The 20,721-nt window shown below is 42.4% G+C and overlaps 1 protein-coding gene across 5 annotated transcripts in view; it reads right to left on the bottom strand.

The window, feature by feature from the left end:
- The window catches only part of foxp2 (forkhead box P2), a 739,530-nt gene extending 719,085 nt beyond the window's left edge, over positions 1 to 20,445 (bottom strand). For 3 of the 5 annotated variants that reach the window (XM_073059478.1, XM_073059475.1, XM_073059479.1), the window contains exons 1-2: positions 20,003 to 20,441; positions 710 to 806 (exon numbers count right to left, since the gene is read on the bottom strand). The gene's annotated coding sequence lies outside the window, so the exon portion shown is untranslated. Of the gene's footprint in view, positions 1 to 709; positions 807 to 20,002 lie in introns of all 5 variants that reach the window. The other 2 variants (XM_073059492.1, XM_073059480.1) reach the window with 2 other exon arrangements.
- Positions 20,446 to 20,721: the final 276 nt, after the last annotated feature.

The raw sequence follows: 20,721 nt of genomic DNA, 5'->3' as shown, positions 1-20,721 counted from the left end.
GCAGTACAAGAATACATAATTTTGTTAACTTTTAAAAGATATTGCTATATAGATATATCAGTTATGATAATTGAAATTAATTCAGGCTCCTTATATTTACTAGTAGGTGTAGGTTGAAAAAGCAACTTCATTTTGTAGTTGTACTCCAGGTCACGTGTGCAATTCATTAAACATTATTTTAACTCCTGCTGAATATCCATTGATTAATCATGGCTCTTTGAAATTTAATGCTCTTGCAAGGGTTGGGAAGTCAGAAAGTGGCAGAATTTGAATAGATTAAAATACGATAGCAGGTAGCAAGTAGTACTGTCCAAGTGCAAAACAAGGAACATTAATATTTGGCATTGGGGAAGTCAAGGTCAGAGAGCAATGGGAGCACATGGGAGGAACTTGTCTGGTACACTAAAAGGGTTTTAATAAACTGCTAACATTGTAATGCACTTCAGGGTGTTTCAGAGTTAAGATTCAGATTCATGCAGAAGTAGGATAATTAGGAAAGTGGCCAAAAGCAATGTTAAACACACAAGCTTTTCAGCAGTTTACGAAAGGTTGAGAGTTTAGGACCATGAAGAAGTGATGAGGGGAGAGCTGGTTAGTAGTTGGATTGGGATTGGCACCAGTGGCTGATGTTGAAATTTGCAATGAATAGAATTCTGAGAAATCAAAAATAGAGACCATAAAATGGTGTATAAAGGATAACAATTCTTACCTTTATGTACTTATTGACAGACATCCAATGATGCAGAGCATTGATAGAAGATATGAAGAAACCGATCAACACTGGTTGATGACATGAGGCACTGGAACTGATATGAGAATGCACTACATTGTAGAGGAGCTTGAGACTTCAAATGAAATATTAAACTTGAGTTTCAACTGGCTGTTCAGGCAGTTGCAAAAGATGCAATGACTTCAACTATAGTGCTGATTCCTGTTTTGCATTTGTCATAAGTCATAGGAGCAAAATTAGGCAACTCGGCCCATTGAGTCTGCTCTGCCATTCCATCATGGATGATTTATTATTCTTCTCAACCCCATTCTTCTGTCTTCTCCCTGTAACCTTTGACACACTGACTAATCAAGAACCAATCAATCTCTGCTTTAAATATACCTAACGACTTGGCCTCCACAGCCATCTGTGACAATGAATTCTCTGGATTCAACACCCTCTAGTTAAAGAAATTTCTCATCTGCTCAAAATGGACATCCATCTATTCTGAAGCTGTGCCCTCTGGTCTAAGACTCATCCACTATAGGAATCATACTCTCTACATCCATTCTGTCTAGGCCTTTTAATATTCGATAGGTTTCAATGAGATTCCCCCCTCATTTCTCCTGACTCCAGGGATAATGGGCACGGAGCCATCAAACACTCCTCATACATTGACACTTTCATTCCCAGAATCATTCTGAGATGTTTCCCTGGACTCTCTCCAAAGTCATTACATCTTCTCTTTGATAAGGGACCCAACACTCCTCACAATACTCTAAGTATGATCTGACTAATGCCTTATAAAGTTTTAGCAACATATAGACCATAGGCACAGGAGCAGAATTAGGCCACCTGGCCCATCGAGTCTGCTCCATCGTTCAATCATGACTGATCCTTTTTTTCTATCTCCTCCTCAACCCCAGTTCCCGGCCTTCTCCCCGTAATCTTTGATGCCATGTCCAATCAAGGACCTATCTCTGCCTCAAATATGCCCAACGACCTGGCCTCCACAGATACATGTGGCAACAAATTCCACAAATTCACCACCCTTTAGCTAAAGAAATTTCTCCGGATCTCTGTTTTAAAAGGGCGTCCCTCTACCCTGAGGCTGTGCCCTCTTCTCCTAGACTCTCCCACCATGAGAAACATCCTTTCCACATCTACTCTGTCTAGGACTTCCAACATTCAAAAGGTTTCAATGAGAACCCCCTCATCCTTCTGTATTCCAGTGAGTACAGTCCCAGAGCCATCAAACTTTCATGATGATTACCCTTTCATTCCTGGAATCATCCTTGTGAACTTCCTCTGGACTCTCTCAAATGTCAGCACATCTTTTCTAAGATGAGGGGCCCAAAACTGTTCACAATACTCAAGGTGAGGCCACACCAGTTTCCTTATAAAGCTTCAGCATCACATCATTGCTCTTGTATTCTAGACCTCTTGAAATGAATGTTAACATGGCATTTGCCTTCCTCACCACTGACTCAACCTGTATGGGACCGGAGGAGATAGCAGAGGTACTTAATGAATACTTTGATTCAGTATTCATTACAGAAAAAGACCTTGGCGATTGCAGGGATGACTGACAGCAGGTTGAAAAGCTTGAGCATATAGATATTAAGAAAGAGGATGTGCTGGAGCTTTTGGAAAGCATCAAGTTGGATAAGTTGCCGGGACCGGATGAGATATACCCCAGGCTACTATGGGAGGCGAGGGCTGAGCCTCTCGCATCATCTATAGGGACGGGGGAGGTTCCAGAAGATTGGAGGATTGCAAATGTTGTTCCCTTACTCAAGAAAGGGAGTAGGGATAGCCCAGGAAATTATAAACCAGTGAGTCTTACTTCAATGGTTGGTAAGCTGATGGAGAACATCCTGAGAGGCAGGATTTATGAACATTTAGAGAGGCATAATATGATTAGGAATAGTCAGCATGGCTTTGTCAAAGGCAGATCATGCCTTACGAGCCTGATTGAATTTTTTGAGGATGTGACCAAACACATTGATGAAGGTAGAGCAGTAGATGTAGTGTATATGGATTTTAACAAGGCATTTGATAAGGTACTCCATGCAAGGCTTATTGAGAAAGTAAGGAGGCATGGGATCCAATGGGACATTGCTTTGTGGATCCAGAACTGGCTTGCCCACAGAAGGCAAAGAGTGGTTGTTGACGAGTCAATTTCTGCTTGGAGGTTAGTGAACAGTGGTGGTGTTCAGGGATCTGTTCTGGGACCCCTTCTCTTCATAATTTTTATAAATGACCTGGATGAGGAAGTGGAGGGCTGGGTTAGTAAATTTGCTTATGACACAAAGGTTGGGGGTGTTGTGGATAGTGTGGAGGGCTGTCAGAGGTTACAACAGGACATCAATAGGATGCAGAACTGGGCTGAAAAGTGTCAGATGGAGTTCAACCCAGATAAGGGTGAGGTGGTTCATTTTGATAGGTCAAATATGATAGCAGAATATAGTAATAATGGTAAGACTCTTGGCAGTGTAGAGGATCAGAGAAATCTTGGGGTCCATGTCCATAGGACACTCAGAGGTGCTGCGCAGGTCGACTGTATGGTTAAGAAGGCATACAGTGCATGGGCCTTCATCAACTGTGGGATTGAGTTCAAGAGCTGAGAGGTAATGGTCAGACCCCACTTGGAGTATTATGCTCAGTCCTGGTCACCTCAATACAGGAAGGATGTGGAAACTATAGACAGGGTGCAGAGGAGATTTACAAGGATGTCACTGGATTGGGGAACACGCCTTATGAGAAAAGGTTGAATGAACTCGGGTCTTTTCTCCTTGGAGCGACGGCGGATGAGAGGTGACCTGATAGAGATGTATAAGATGATGAGAGACATTGATTGTCTCCGACATTGATAGTCGGAGGTTTTTTCCCACGGCTGAAATGGCTAGCACGAGAGGGCATAGTTTTAAGGTGCTTGGAAGTAGGTACAGTGAGGATGTCAGGGGTAAGTTTTTACAGAGAGAATTGTGAGTGTGTGGAATGGGATGCCGGCAACAGTGGAGGAGGCAGATACGATAGGGTCTTTTAAGAGACTCCTGGATAGGTACATGGAGCTTAGAAAAATAGAGGGCTGTGGGTAAACCTTGGTAATTTCTAAAGTAAATACATGTTCGGCACAGCACTGTGGGCTGAAGGTCCTGTATTGTGCTGTAGGTTTTCTACGTTTTATCTCAAATTCATGTCCTGTGAGACTTATCAACGTTGTTCTATTCTTTATATTCATCTTTCAGGATCTGGTTGTTATTGGCAGGGTCAACATTTATTGCCCATCCATAATTATTCTTAGAGGTGGTGAGATTCTATCTTGAATTGCTGCAAATCTCCCAGTGAAGGCATTTCAAAATGCTTTGGAGAGGAAGTTCCACAATTTAGATCCAATATCAATAAAGGAATAGTGATGTTGTTTCAAGTCAGAATGGCATCTGACTTGGAGGCAAGCATGCAGCTGTTGACGTCCCCTACTAGTCCTTGATCATTGAGGTCCTGGGTTTGGGTGACATGTATCTGCATTGCATTTCAGGCATCCACTGTGTACTAGTGATGGGAGGTAATGAGGATTTATGGTGCTGGCTAGGTTATTAATCAAGTATATCACTTTGTCCTGGATAGTATTCAGCTTGTTGGCCTTTGTTGAAGTAACGCTCATCCAGTCATGTGTGGAACATTCTATCACAATCCTGATATATGCCTTGCAAGTGGTGAAAACACATTGTGGTGCTATGCGGCCACCAGTCTGCCTTTATAGTCATCATATTTGTGCGGCTGATCCAATCAACTTTGGAATCAAAGATCCAGGATGCTGATTTGACAAACAGTTATGCCATTCAATATCAAGAGCAGGTTGTAGCTATCATTTACAATATGATTATGAAGATACAGCCGGATATATCAGAAAAAATTAAGAAGGAATGGCAGGAAGAATTGCATTGCCCTATATCTACTGAGCAATGGGAAAAAATTTTATTATTGGTAAACTCATCCTCTATTTGTGCTAAACATGCTCTAATACAATTCAAGGTTGTACACAGAGCCCATATGTCTAAAAATAAAATTGCTCGATTTTATTCTTATGTTAATCCAACCTGTGATAGATGTCATTCTGATATTGCTACATTGACTCATATGTTTTGGTCTTGTCCTTGTTTACAAAGCTATTGGAAGGATATTTTTAATATCATTTCAAGAGTTTTAAATATTAATCTTCAACCACATCCTTTTACTGCAATTTTTGGTCTACCTATGATAGATAATATGTGCTTATCTGCTTCTTCTCAGCGAATGATTGCATTTGCTACACTATTGACTAGAAGATCTATTTTATTGAACTGTAAAGAAATTAATCCTCCAACTGTATTTCAGTGGCTCTCTCAAACCATTTCCTGTTTGAGTTTAGAAAAAATTAGAAGTGTGGTCTTTAACTCCTCAGTTAAATTTGAGGAAACTTGGAGACCATTTATTCAACATTTTCATGTGAGTTAAATGGTCTGATCCTGAACCTTATTGCTACCATCCTGAATTGTATAAATGGAGGTTCGGAGTCATTGGCACTACTGTGTGTACTTAACATTATACAATTGCCCATGTTAGTTTTTTTTATATATATTGTTTTTTTTTCTTCTTCTTTTTGGGTTTTTTTTTGTGCTTTTTGTCTTAAATCCTTTATATTAATATTATAAGTTTGGGAGACTTTTTACATTGATAATATATAATTGATTATTAATGAATCTATTGTGTACTCTCAAATGTTTTTTGTACTTATATTTTACTTATGTTATGTTCTTAAAATCAATAAAAAGATTTAAAAAGAAAAGAAAGAGCAGATTGACAGAATCTCTCTTTTTGGAGATTACTAATGCCTGGCACTTCTGAGAAACAAATGTAACTTACCATTAATCAGCCCCTGCCTACTTGCTACTGTATGCACCTACAGACCACTCCATTTGCAGAGGAATTAAACAATCACCAGCAAACGTCCTCACTTCTAACCTTCTGATGAAAGGAAAGTTATCGATGAAGTAGTCTCTGAGCGGCTGCAGGACATTCTGGAACGGGAGGGTGAACAGCCAGTGGTCGTGGTGCACATAGGTACCAACAAAATAAGTAAAAAACGGGATGAGGTCCTACAAGGTGAATTTAGAGAGTTAGGAGATAAACTAAAAAGTAGGACCACAAAGGTAATAATCTCTGGATTACTACCAGTGTCACGTGCTAGTCAGAGTAGAAATAGGAGGATATTTCAGATGAATACGTGGCTTAAAAACTGGTGCAAGGGGGAGGGATTCAAATTTCTGGGGCATTGGAACCAGTTCTGGGGGAGGTGGGACCGGTATAAACAGGACGGTCTGCACTTGGGCTGGACTGGAACCAATGTCCTAGGGGGAGCGTTTGCTACTGCTGTTCAGGAGGCTTTAAACTAATGTGGCAGGGGGATGGGAACAAGTGCAGAGAGACAGAGGGGTGTAAAATGAGGGTAGAAGCAAAAAGTAGTAAGGTGAAAAGTAAAAGTGGCAGGCAGACAAATCCAGGGCAAAAAGCAAAAAGAGCCACTTTTCAACATAATTGTATAAGGGCTAAGAGTGTTGTAAAAACAAGCCTGAAGGCTTTGTGTGTCAATGCGAGGAGCATTCATAACAAGGTGGATGAATTGAATGTGCAGATAGTTATTAATGAATATGATATAGTTGGGATCACAGAGACATGGCTCCAGGGTGACCAAGGATGGGAGCTCAACATCCAGGGATATTCAATATTCAGGAGGGATAAACAGGAAAGAAAAGGAGGTGGGGTAGCATTGCTGGTTGGAGAGGAGATTAACGCAATAGAAAGGGAGAACATTAGCCTGGAGGATGTGGAATCGATATGGGTAGAACTGCATAACATGAAGGGGCAGAAAACGCTGGTGGGAGTTGTGTACAGGCCACCTAACAGTAGTAGTGAGGTTGGGGATGGCATTAAACAGGAAATTAGAAATGCGTGCAATAAAGGAACAGTAGTTATAATGGGTGACTTCAATCTACATTTAGATTGGGTGAACCAAATTGGTAAGGGTGCTGAGGAACAGGATTTCTTGGAATATATGCGGGATGGTTTTTTTAAACCAACATGTCGAGGAACCAACTAGAGAGCAGGCCATTCTAGATTGGGTATTGAGCAATGAGGAAGGGTTAGTTAGCAATCTTGTCATGTGAGGTCCCTTAGGTAAGAGTGACCATAATATGGTGGAATTCTTCATTAAGATGGAGAGTGACATAGTTAATTCAGAAACAAAGGTTCTGAACTTAAAGAAGGGTAACTTTGAAGCTATGAGACGTGAATTAGCTAAGATAGACTGGTAAATAATACTTAAAGGGTTGACAGTGGATATGCAATGGCAAGCATTTAAAGATCGCATGGATGAACTACAACAATTGTTCATCCCAGTTTGGCAAAAGAATAAACCAGGGAAGGTAGTGCACCCGTGGCTGACAAGGGAAATTAGGGATAGTATCAAGACCAAAGAAGAAACATATAAATTAGCAAAAAAAAAGCTGTACACCTGAGGACTGGGAGAAATTCAGAGACCAGCAGAGGAGGTCAAAGGGCTTAATTAGGAAAGGGAAAAAAGATTATGAGAGAAAGCTGGCAGGGAACATAAAAACTGACTGAAAAAGCTTTTATAGATATGTGAAAAGAAAAAGACTGGTCAAGACAAATGTAGGTCCTTTACAGTCAGAAACAGGTGAATTGATCATAGGGAACAAAGACATGGCAGACCAATTGAATAACTACTTTGGTTCTGTCTTCACTAAGGAGGACATAAATAATCTTCCGGAAATAGTAAGGGACAGAGGGTCTAGTGAGATGGAGGAACTGAGGGAAATACATGTTAGTAGGGAAGTGGTGTTAGGTAAATTGAAGGGATTAAAGGCAGATAAATCCCCAGGGCCAGATGGTCTGCATCCCAGAGTGCTTAAGGAAGTAGCCCAGGAAATAGTGGATGCATTAGTGATAATTTTTCAAAACTCCTTAGATTCTGGATTAGTTCCTGAGGATTGGAGGGTGGCTAATGTAACCCCACTTTTTAAAAAAGGAGGGAGAGAGAAACCAGGGAATTATAGACCGGCTAGTCTGACATCGGTGATGGGGAAAATGCTAGAGTCGGTTATCAAAGATGTGATAACAGCACATTTGGAAAGAGGTGAAATCATCGGACAAAATCAGCATGGGTTTGTGAAAGGAAAATCATGTCTGACGAATCTTAGAATTTTTTGAAGATGTAACTAGTAGAGTGGATAGGGGAGAGCCAGTGGATGTGGTATATTTAAATTTTCAAAAGGCTTTTGACAAGGTCCCACACAGGAGATTAGTGTGCAAACTTAAAGCACACGGTATTGGGGGTATGGTATTGATGTGGATAGAGAATTGGTTGGCAGACAGGAAGCAAAGAGTGGGAGTAAACGGGACCTTTTCAGAATGGCAGGCAGTGACTAGTGGGGTACAGCAAGGCTCAGTGCTGGGACCCCAGTTGTTTACAATATATATTAATGATTTAGACGAGGGAATTAAATGCAGCATCTCCAAGTTTGCGGATGACACGAAGCTAGGCAGCAGTGTTAGCTGTGAGGAGGATGCTAAGAGGATGCAGGGTGACTTGGATAGGTTAGGTGAGTGGGCAAATTCATGGCAGATGCAAGTTAATGTGGATAAATGTGAGGTTATCCACTTTGATTGCAAGAACAGGAAAACAGATTATTATCTGAATGGTGGCCGATTAGGAAAAGGGGAGGTGCAACAAGACCTGGGTGTCATTGTACACCAGTCATTGAAGGTGGGCATGCAGGTAAAGCAGGCGGTGAAAAAGGCAAATGGTATGTTGGCATTCATAGCAAAAGGATTTGAGTACAGGAGCAGGGAGGTTCTACTGCAGTTGTACAAGGCCTTGGTGAGACCGCACCTAGAATATTGTGTGCAGTTTTGGTCCCCTAATCTGAGGAAAGACATTCTTGCCATAGAGGGAGTATAGAGAAGGTTCACCAGATTGATTCCTGGGATGGCAGGACTTTCATATGAAGAAAGACTGGATCGACTAGGCTTATACTCACTGGAATTTAGAAGATTGAGGGGGGGATCTTATTGAAACGTATAAAATTCTAAAGGGATTGGACAGGCTAGATGCAGGAAGATTGTTTCCGATGTTGGGGAAGTCAAGAACAAGGGGTCACAGTTTAAGGATAAAGGACCTTTTAGGACCGAGATGAGGAAAAACCTCTTCACACAGAGAGTGGTGAATCTGTGGAATTCTCTGCCACAGGAAACAGTTGAGGCCGGTTCATTGGCTATATTTAAGAGGAAGTTAGATATGGCCCTTGTGGCTAAAGGGATCGGGGGTATGGAGAGAAAGTAGGTACAGGGTTTTGAGTTGGATGATCAGCCATGATCATACTGAATGGCGGTGCAGACTCGAAGGGCCGAATGGCCTACTCCTGCACCTATTTTCTATGTTTCTATGAAGAGAGGCTGTGACAAAGGAGGCTGTGACAAAGGAGGGAATTTGTGCTTGGAATCAGAGAAAGCATCTGAGGTACTAAGTTAGAAATTTTTACCAAGGGAAAGGATTCTGATTAAAGTGTTGGCAGATTTGGCCTGGGACAATTGAGATCAAGGAATAGTAGTGCTAGGTCCTCTGAAAAGCATTAAGGGAGATAGAGCCCCACAGCCTGATGGCATATATTCCAAAATACTGAAAGAAGTGAGGAGATTGCTGAAGCTTGGCAAAGAACTTTGTGCCCTCACTAGCAAGAGGCAGGATCCCAGAGGATTGAAAAATAACAAATGATGTGCCTTTATTCAAGAAAAGAAATAGGGACAGTCATGTAAATATAGGCTAGCAAGCCTCACATCAGTGGTAGGGAAGATGTTGAAGAGGGCAGAGAGATTGTATTTATACACAATTGGGAAGGTTATAGTCTGCTTAGAGACAGCAGGGCTTTGTATAGGGCAGGTCATGCCTTACAAACTTGATTGAGTGTTTTGAGGAGTTTACAAAGGAACTTGTTGAGGGTAAGTTAGCGGACATTTTCTGCATGGACTTTAGTTACACATTTGATAAGTTCCCTTATGATAAGTTGATTAAGATGATAAAGAAGCATGAGATCCAGCTTAAATTTCAAGTTTGGATCCAGAACTGGCTTGCCCATAGAAGACAAGCAGTAGGAGTGAAAGGAGTGACACAAATCTTCCACAGGAATCACTAATGGGACCTCTTCTGCTTATGATATATATCAATGACCTGGATGAAAATGTGGATGAGTGGATGATTCCAGGAATAGTGAAGTTATGAACAATGTGGAGGACTATCAAAAAATACGACAGGATGTAGATCAGTTACAAATATGGGCAGAGAAGTGGCAGATGAAATTTAATCTGTGCAAGTGTGAAATGCTGCACTTAGAGAGGTCAAACAACAGGAGAAAATACACAGTTAATGGTAGACCCTTTAATAGCATTGAGATATAGAGGGATCTTCGGGTCCCAGGTGACAGTTCACTGGAAACAGCGACACAACTAGAAAATGAAGGCATATGACATGGTTGCCTTCATTGGTAGTAATGTTGAGAATAATATTAAGGACGTCATACTGCATCTATAAAAATATTTAGTCATCCTGCACTTGGAGTATTGTGCACAGTTTCTTTTGCCCCATTTTAATAAGGATGTGAAAGGGTACAGAAGAGGTTTACAAAGATGCTGCCTGAATTAGAGGGTATGAGCTATCAGAAAAAGTTGGACAAACCTGGGCTGGTTTCCACAAAATGCTGGAAGCTGAGGGGTAGGAACTGATAGAGATTTTTAAGATTATGAAAACAAAGCTGGGGTAAGACAGTCAAAACATTTTCCCCAGGGAAGAAATATCAATCACCGGAGGATATGTTTTTAAGGTTGACTTGAATTTGAGGGATTGAGATGTTTAAAGGCAATGTGAGGACATTTTCTGGTGGCCCAATCAGAAGCGGGAACACCACACAGCGAGGAAGTTTCTCGCAGGTCAGCGGCGCTCATTTAAAAGGAGAGCTTCGCAGGCATTCAGTGTCATTCCATTGGCTCAATCAGCAGTGGAAGCAACACAGAGAAGAGTAAATAAAAGTAACCGAAGGGACAATCGGAGCAGCCTTGTTGAGAGTGGGCCAGTGGTGAGAGTGTGAGTGTCAGGCTTTGGTTCAAAGGAGGCTTCAGCTTGGAAGAGGCATTGGCTCTGGTTAAGTTGTCTGGGTAAGTTTCTGTTAAATTTCCCTTTTTTGTAACTGAATCAAGGGTACTTAGTGTAGCTTAACTGGTTATTGTGTGTTCTTCATGCTGGATGGACTTGTGGAGTCCTGGAAGACCCAGAGTCTCCCAGGGAACTACTTCTATGTGAAAGTGCATCCAGCTGCAGCTCCTTAAAGACCGTGTTAGGGATCTGGAGCAGCAAATGCATGACCTTCAGCTTTTACGGGAGAGACCATAAGACAAAGGAGCAGTAGTCGGCCACTCGGCCCATCGAGTCTGCTCCATCATTTTATCATGAGCTGATCCATTCTCCTATCTAGTCCCACTCCCCCGCCTTCTCACCATAACCTTTGATGCCCTGGCTACTCATATACCTATCAATCTCTGCCTTAAATACACCCAATGACTTGACCTCCACTGCCGCCCATGGCAACAAATTCCACAGATTCACCACCCTCTGGCTAAAAAAATTTATTTGCATCTCTGTTCTGAATGGGTGCCCTTCAATCCTTGAGTCATGCCCTCTCGTACTAGACTCCCCCATGGGAGCCATGGGAAACAACTTTGCCACATCCACTCTGTCCATGCCTTTCAACATTCGAAATGTTTCTATGAGGTCCCCTCATTCTTCTAAACTCCAAGGAGTACAGTCCAAGAGCAGTCAAACGTTCCTCATATGTTAACCCTCTCATTCTCAGAATCATTCTGGTGAATCTTCTCTGAACCCTCTCCAATGTCAGCACATCCCTTCTTAAATAAGGAGCCCAAAACTGGACACAGTACTCCAAGTGAGGTCTTCCAGTGCCTTACAGAGATTCAACATCAGATCCCTGCTCCTATACTCTATTCCTCTACAAATGAATGCCAACATTGCAATCGCCTTCTTCACCACCGACTCAACCTGGAGGTTAACCTTAAGGGTATCCTGCACAAGGACTCCTAAGTCCCGTTGCATCTCAGAACTTTGAATTCTCTCCCCATTTAAAGAATAGTCTGCCCATTTATTTCTTTTACCAAAGTACATGACCATACACTTTCCGACATTGTATTTCATTTGCCACTTCTTTGCCCATTCTCCCAATCTATCCGAGTCTCTCTGTAGACTCTCTGTTTCCTCAGCACTACCGGCCCCTCCACCTATTTTTGTATCATCAGCAAACTTAGCCACAAAGCCATCTATACCATAATCCAAATTGCTGATATACAACATAAAAAGAAGCAGCCCCAACACAGACCCCTGTGGAACACCACAGTTAACCTGCAGCCAACCAGAATGGGATCCGTGTATTCCCTCTCTCTGTTTCCTGCCAATCAGCCAACGTTCTATCCACATATGTAACTTTCCTGTAATTCCATGGGCTCTTATCTTTTTTAGCAGCCTCATGTGCAGCACCTTGTCAAAGGCCTTCTGAAAATCCAAAACACAACATCCACTGCATCTCCCTTGTCTAGCCTACTTGTAATTTCCTCAAAACATTGCAATAAGTTTGTCAGGCAGGATTTTCCTTTGAGGAAATCATGCTGAGTTCTGCCTATCTTGTCATATGCCTCCAGGTACTCCGTAACCTCATCCTTGACAATCGACTCCAATAACATCCCAACCACCGATGTCAAGCCAACAGGTCTATAATTTCCTTTTTGTTTCCTTGCCCCCTTCTTAAATAGCGGAGTGACATTTGCAATCTTCCAGTCCTCCGGAACCATGCCAGAAACTATTGACTTTTGAAAGATCATTGCTAATGCCTCCGCAATCTTCACAGCTACTTCCTTCAGATTATGAGGGTGCATTCCCTCTGGTCCAGGAGATTTATCTACCCTTAGACTATTCAGCTTCCCGAGTACTTTCTCTGTCATAATTGGAATTGCACACACTTCTCTTCCTGACACCCTTGAATGTCCGGTATATTGCTGATGTCTTCCTCAGTGAAGACTGATGCAAAATATTCGTTCAGTTCCTCTGCCATCTCCTTAGCTCCCATTGCAATTTCTCCAGCATCATTTTCTATTGGTCCTATATCTACTCTCGCCTTTACTCCACTGAACTACCGACGCATCGGATTTCGGCTTCTCTTTCTCAAATTTCACAGTGAACTCAATCATGTATGATCACTGCCTCCTTCACCTCAATCTCTCTAATCACCTCTGGTTCATTACACAATACCCAGTCCAGTACAGCCGATCTCCTAGTGGGCTCAACAACAAGCTTTTCTAAAAAGCCATCTCGTAGACATTCTACAAATTCTCTCTCTTAAGATCCAGTGCCAACCTGATTTTCTCAATCCACTCGCATGTTAAAATCCTCCACAATTATCATAACACTGCCCTTCTGGCAAGCCTTTTCTATTTCCTGTTGTAATTTGTAGTCCACATCACTGCAGCAGTTAGGAGGCCTGTATAAAACTGCCATCAGGGTCCTTTTACCCCTGTGATTTCTTAGCTCAACCCATAAAGATTCTGCACCTTCCGATCCTATGTCACCTCTTTCTAATGATTTAATATCATTTCTTACCAATAAATCCACACGACCCCCTCTGCCTACCTGCCTATCCTTCTGATACACCGTGTATCCTTGGATGTTCAGCTCTCAGAGACATGCATCCTTTAGCCACGTCCAAGTGATGGCCACAATATCACACCTGCCAATCTGTAGCTGTACAAGATCATCCACCTTATTCCTTATCTGCACGTATTTAACACCTTAAGTCCAATATTTGGTATTTTTTGCTTTGATTGCACTGCAACTCATCCCAATGGCTGCAAATTTGCCCCATCACCTACCTGTCCTTCCTGACATCTTTACTGCTCACTATCTTAGATTTATTTCTGTTTTCCCCTCCTCTGCTCTATCATATCAATTCCCATCCCCCCCCCCCCCCCCCGCCAAATTAGTTTTAACCTTCCCCGACAGCTCTATTAAACCTTCCTGCCAGGATATTGGTTCCCTTCGGGTTCAGGTGTAACCCATCCTTTTTGAACAGGTCATAGTTCCCCCAGAAGAGATCCCAATGATCCAAGAATCTAAAGCCCTGCCCCCTGCACCAGTCTCTCAGCCATGCATTCATCTGCCTGATCCTACTATTCTTGCCCTCGCTAGCACGTGGCACCAGTAGCAATCCTGAGATTACTACCCTGGAGGTCCTGCTTCTCAGCTTCCTTCCTAACTCCCAGAAATCTCTCTTCAGGACCTCCTCCCTTTTCCTATCTATGTCAATGGTACCAAAATGTACCAAGACAACTGGCTGCTCGCCCTCTCCCTTCAGAATATTCTGGACCCGATCCAAGACATCCCATACCCTGGCACCTGGGAGGCAACACACCATGCAGGTATCTCTATCAGGCTCACAGAATCTCCTGTCTGTTCCTCTGACTATGGAATCCCCTATGACTACCGCATTCCTCTTCTCCCTCCTTCCCTCCTGCACAACAGCGCCAGGCTCAGTGCCAGAGACCCAGTCACCATGGCCGTCTCCTGTCAGGTCATCCCCCCTCAACAGCATCCAAAACGATATACTTGTTGACAGTGAGGAGATCATCAGAGTTATAGGGAAGTAGTCACCCCTAAGTTGCAGGAGGTGGGTAGCTGGGTTACTATCAGGAGAAGGAACGGAACGGTGAATAGGCAGTTAGGGCAGAGCACCCCTGGTCTATTCCCCTCAATAATAAGTATACTGTTTTGGATATTGCTGTGAGGGATGACCTCCCAGGAAAATGCCACAGAGACCAGGTTACCGCCACAGAGCATAGGTCCGTGGTGCAGAAGGGAAAGAGGGAGAAGAGCAGAGGAGTAGTGATAGGGGGCTCAATAGTCAGAGGAATAGATAAGAGATTCTGTGGATGTGAACTGGACACCCAAATGGTATGTTGCCTCCTGGGTGCCACATCTCAGATTGTGTCCACAGCATTTTGGAGGGGGAGGGAGTGCAGCCAGATGTCTTGGTACATATTGGTACCAATGACACAGCAAGGAAAAGCAAATAGGTCCTGAAAAGAGAATGTAGAAAGCTAGGCAGAAGGCTGAGAAGCAGGACCTCCAAGGTAGCATTTTCTGGATTACTGTGTGTGCTATGCACCAGTTAGCATAGAAACAGGATGATTTGGCATATAAGTGCATGTCTAAGAAGCTGGTGCAGTGGGCTGAGCTTCAGGTTCTTGGATAATTGGGATCTCTTCTGGAGGAGGTATGACCTGTACAAAAGGGATGCTTTGCACCTGAACCCAAGGAGGACCAATATACTCGCAAGCAGGTTTGTTACGGCTGTTGGGGAGGGTTAAACTAATTTGGCAGTGGGATGGTAACTACAGTGAAGGGACTCAGGATAGAACAGATGGTTAAAAAAAAAAGCAAAGATAGTGTGCAGTCAGACTGTCAGGAAGGGCAAGCAGATGACAGGACAAAATTGTAGCCAGCAAGGTGAGTACCAGTGTATTAGGGATGCAAAAAGGGTAGCAAATGCAGGACTCAAAGTGTAATATCAAATGCTGGGTATGAGTTTGTGGCCATTACTGAATCATGGCTGAAGGATGGTTGTAGTTGGGAGATGAATGTTCAAGGTCAAGGAAGGTAGGCAGAGGGAGTGGCGTGGCTCTGTTGGTAAAGAATGGCATCAAATCATTAGAAGGATGTAACACAGGATTGGAAGATGTTGAATCCCTGTGGGATGAATTAAGAAAACGGAAGGGTACAAGGACTCTGATGGCAGTTATATACAAACCTCTAAACAGTAGCTGGGATGTGGACTAAAGAGTACAATGGGAAATAGAAAAGGTGTGTCCAAGGGCAATGTTATGATAGTCATGGGAGATTTTAACATGCAGGTAGATTGGGAAAATCAGGTTTGTAATGGATCCCAAGAGAGTGAATTTGTTGAATGCCTATGAGATAGCTTTTTAGAGCAGCTTGTCTTTGAGCCTACTAGGGGGTCAGCTATAGTGGATTTGGTGTTATGTAATGAACTGGAGGAAATTAAGGAGATTAGGGCAAAGAAACCCTTAGGAGGCAGTAGTCACAATATGATTGAGTTTAACTTGAAATTTGATAGGGAGAAAGTAAAATCTGACATAGCAGTATTTCAGTGGAGTAAACAAAACTACAGTGTTTTAGCAAAGAGAGTTGGCCAAAGTAAATTGTAAGTAGATGCTGGCAGAGATGACAGCACAGCAGCGATGGCATGAGTTTCTGGGGAAAATGTGGAAGGTACAAGACAGATTTATTCCAAAAATGAAAAAATACTCAAAAGGCAAAATAGTACAACTATGACTGACAAGGACGTGAGGGAAGAGAAGTGAGTGCAGTTACTATTACAGGAGAAAAGGTGCTCAAAAAGCTGAAAGACCCAAGGGTACATAAATCACCTGGAGCAGATGAACTGTGCCCTAGGGTTCTGAAATAAGTAGCAGTAGAGATTGTGGAGGCATTGCTAATGATCTTTCAAAACTCTTTGGATTCTGGAGGCAGGAGAAAGGAAATTATAGATCAGTTAGCCTGGCCTCAGCGGTTGGGAAGATAATGGCATGTTGAAGAAAGCTAATGGCATGTTGGCCTTCATAACAAGGGGAGTTGAGTATAGGAGCAAAGAGGTCCTTCTGCAGTTGTACAGGGCTCTGGTGAGACCACACCTGGAGTATTGTGTGCAGTTTTGGTCTCTGAATTTGAGGAAGGACAATCTTGCTATTGAGGGAGTGCAGTGTAGTTTCATGAGGTTAATTCCCGGGATGGCGGGACTGTCATATGTTGAAAGATTGGAGTGAATGGGCTTGTATACACTGGAACTTAGAAGGATGAGAGGGGATCTGATTGAAACATATAAGATTATTAAGGGATTGGACACGCTAGAGGCAGGAAACATGTTCCCGATGTTGGGGGAGTCCAGAACCAGAGGCCACAGTTTAAGAATAAGGGGTAGGCCATTTAGAACGGAATTGAGGAAAAACTTTTTCACCCAGAGAGTTGTGGATCTGCGGAATGCTCTGCCTCAGAAGGCAGTAGAGGCCAATTATCTGGATGCTTTCAAGAAAGAGTTAGATAGAGCTCTTAAAGATAGCGGAGTCAAGGGATATGGGTAGAAGTCAGGAACGGGGTACTGATTGTGGATGATCAGCCATGATCAGATTGAATGGCGGTGCTGGCTTGAAGGGCCGAATGGCCTACTCCTGCACCTATTGTCTATTGAAGATGTTGGAGTCAATTGTTAAGGATGATATTACGGAGTACTTGGTGATACAGGACAAGATAAGACAGAGCTAGCATAGTTTCCTTAAGGAAAAATCTTGCCTAACGAACCTGTTGAAATTCGAGGAGATTACAAGTAGGATAGTTAAAAGAGATGCAGAGGTTGTTGTACATTTGGATTTTCAGAAAGCCTTTGACAAGGTGCCACATGAGGCTGCTTACCAAGTTAAGAACCCATGGTATTACAGGAAAGTTACTAGCATGGTTAGAGCATTCACTGATTGTTGGGAGGCATCAGTAGTGGGAATAAATGGATCCTTTTCTGGTTGGCTATCAGTGACTAGTGGTGTTCCACAGGGTTAGGTTTTGGGACCACTTCATTTTACGCTATATATAAATGATTTAGATGATGGAATAGATGGCTTTGTTGCCAAGTTTGCAGATAATACAAAGATTGGTGGAGGGGCAGGTAGTGTCAAAGAAACAGAAAGGCTGCAGAATTACTTAGGCAGATTAGGAGAATGGGCAAGAAAGTGACAAATGAAATACAACGTTGGAAAATGCATGGTCATTCACTTTGAAAGAAGAAATAAATGTGTAGATTATTTTCTAAACAAGGAGAAAATCCAAAAATCTGAAATGCAAAAGGACTTGGGAGTTCTTGTTCAGAACACACCAAAGATTAACTTGCAGGATGAGTCGGCGGTGAGGAAGGCCAATGCAATGTTAGCATTCATTTCAAGAGGTCAAGAATACAACAGCAGAAATGTGATGCTGAGGCTTTGTAAGGCACTGGTAAGGCCCCACTTTGAGCATTATGAACAGCTTTGGGCTTCTTATCTAGGAAAAGACATGCTGATATTGGAGAGAGTCCAAAGGAGGTTCACAAGGATGATTCCCTAAATAAAAGGGTTATCATATGAGGAACGTTTGACAGCTCTGCACCTGTACTCACTGGGATTTAGAAGGATGGTGGGGGATCTCATTGAAATCTTTTGAATGTTGAATGGCTTAGACAGAGTAGATGTGGAAAGAATGTTTCCCATGATGGGGGAGTCTAGGACAAGAGGGCACAGACTGAGGGGTGTCCATTTAAAACAAAGATGTGGAGAAATTTCTTTAGCCAGAGGATGGTGAATTTGTGGAATTTGTTCCCAAAGGCAACTGTAGAGGCCAGGTCATTGGGTGTACTTAAGGCAGAAATTGGTAGGTTCTTGATTGAACAAAGCATCAAATACAGGGAGAAGTCCGGGGAGTGGGGCTGAAGAGGGGGAAAAAGGATCAGCCAATGTGAAATGGTGGAGCACTCTCAATGGGCCAAATGGCCTAATCCTATTCCTACATCTTATGGTCTTTTTACGTAGGAATACATTACCATGGGTAGAAAGAAGCAGGCAATTTCATTAAGAGCCTTTTTGATACACATATGAATATGAAGGGAATGGATAGATGTGGTTGATAGACAGGAGAACATGTCATAAATTGGCATCAATTAGCATAACATCATGGGCCAAAATGCTGTATTGTACTATGTTCTATGTTCAAATGCTGTGGAATCACTGTATCCCATGGTATCAAGTTTCTACCGCAATGGGCAGTCTCATCTGATCAGCCAACCCCATATTTCAGAAGGACTACAACAATCTCACTCCTGGGGTCATCAGCCTCCTTCTCAGACAGCCCAGGCTCTGTGGCCTACTTCTTGATGATTTTTTGAGAATTAATACAATTAAGATTAATATATATTTTGCATATTTTTGGCTGCTTTGTGTGCAATTCAGCCGCTAATTTTGAAGTTTGTCCTGTCATTTAGGTAGGAACTTATGTATCAATAACTTGCCAACTTTCTTAAGGGCATGCATCAGTTACTAAAAGACTTCACAGGAAGCTAGTGTCAAAATGCTCAACCTGACAAAATGAAGCTCTATGTAAAATAATACATTTGCAAGATAGTTCTGTCATGGATAATTACCAGTTGATTACCAGTAAGTGGCAACATCTGAGACTGATAGAAACTTGTGGTCAATACACAAACATTTTTAAAAATTTGCAAATTCTTTCCTATCTTCAAAATCAGACCTTCCCTCCAACGATGAGATTTCACAAATATTTTTATAACTCTGGTTTATTTACTGATTACTGTTTATTTACTAATTACTGTAAACTAATTAGTTTCTTCAAGTACCCTTGCAAAAGTTAACTTCCAAGCAGGTAGTGATTACATTTATTTGAGAGGGGACGAAGATATCTTTATTCAATTTCAATCTGAACAACTAAAATTTTTCAAAAGTTCTTGAAAAAAATTACAACTTTCTTCTTTTTGCACCTAATATTTTTCGAAGACCAATGATGTCAATATCCATCTATTGCCGTTAATAATTAACGTTGGGAGGGGGTAATGTTACACAGCACAAGCTTTAAAACAGTATATTGAACCACAAGAAGTCCTTTCGTTCTTCTTTTCAGTAGGTTTCGCAAATCTTTATTTAAAAAGTCACCGTTCTTGACAAGAATGGAATCAACTCGTTTTGATCCTTCAAGTGACTAGTCTAGCTGCTGAGGAATTCAGTTGGAAAAATAACACAGCTTTGTACAACACTGTTTATCTGAAAGATGGGCGTCCCGTTCAAATAAACGAGAAAACACGAAGGCAACAGGGAGGGCCTTTAAAAACACAAACTTCGTCTTGATTTTAGTTTTTTTTCTTTTAAAAAATCGCAACAATACACATTCTGTGCAATCCTTTCCATCATAAAAAATCACGAAGGCCTGAATAAAAATACACGCATTCTGAGGGAAGCTCAGCACTGAACTTTTCCCTTGAGTTTGAGCAAAAAAAAACTTAAGACAAAACTTACCACAAGTGAAGGCAAGGCAGAGAGCGACGCGTAACAAGATGGAAATATTTCCTCGCTCCGCTCCGACTTTATTTTTTTTTGCAAGTGCAACACTTGCTTTTAAAAGATTTTTTTTAAAAAAAAGAACTAGGGTTGCGTGCGGATGGGAGGAGAGAGGAAGGGGGGGCCCACGATATATTTATCGATAAACTGAGCTGGCTGGTGCTGGGCTGCAGACGGGAGATCTCTCCGCTCGTTCTCCCTCTCGCTCGCGCTGTCCGGGCTCGGGCTCCACGCGCGCGCTCGCGCTCCCACCTCACTTCAATGTTTCTGCTGCCTCACCCCCTCTTCCAATCATACTCAACACACAACAACAAAAATAGAACACCTCGCACTTGCCTCCCATGCCAGACACATTTCCACGCACGGTAAAGTATACAGATTTTAATTTAAAGGGGGGGGGGGGAGAGTAGAAAATGACAATAGCAGCGCCGGAGCGTACTTTGCCGTACTGTTTGCTACTGTCAATTTGCCGAGCTGTATAAATGTTGTCGACCAAATGCCATGTTATTGTTCACCCCCCGCGCTGTGTATTGCCAGGTGACGTCACATCCACCTGCTATGTCAACAATGGAGTTGGGGATCTTCATTGTGTTGCCCTCAGTACCCTCGCCCTCAGTAACTGCGCCCCCTACCCAGGACAGTGCTGGGGTACACACGGGCGGGGAGAGAAACCCATT

This window comes from Hemitrygon akajei, chromosome 10 (assembly GCF_048418815.1).
Source record: "Hemitrygon akajei chromosome 10, sHemAka1.3, whole genome shotgun sequence".
Classification (NCBI taxonomy): domain Eukaryota; kingdom Metazoa; phylum Chordata; class Chondrichthyes; order Myliobatiformes; family Dasyatidae; genus Hemitrygon; species Hemitrygon akajei.
Note: the sequence above shows the minus strand (reverse complement) of the source record. Positions and strands in the feature narration are given on the sequence as shown.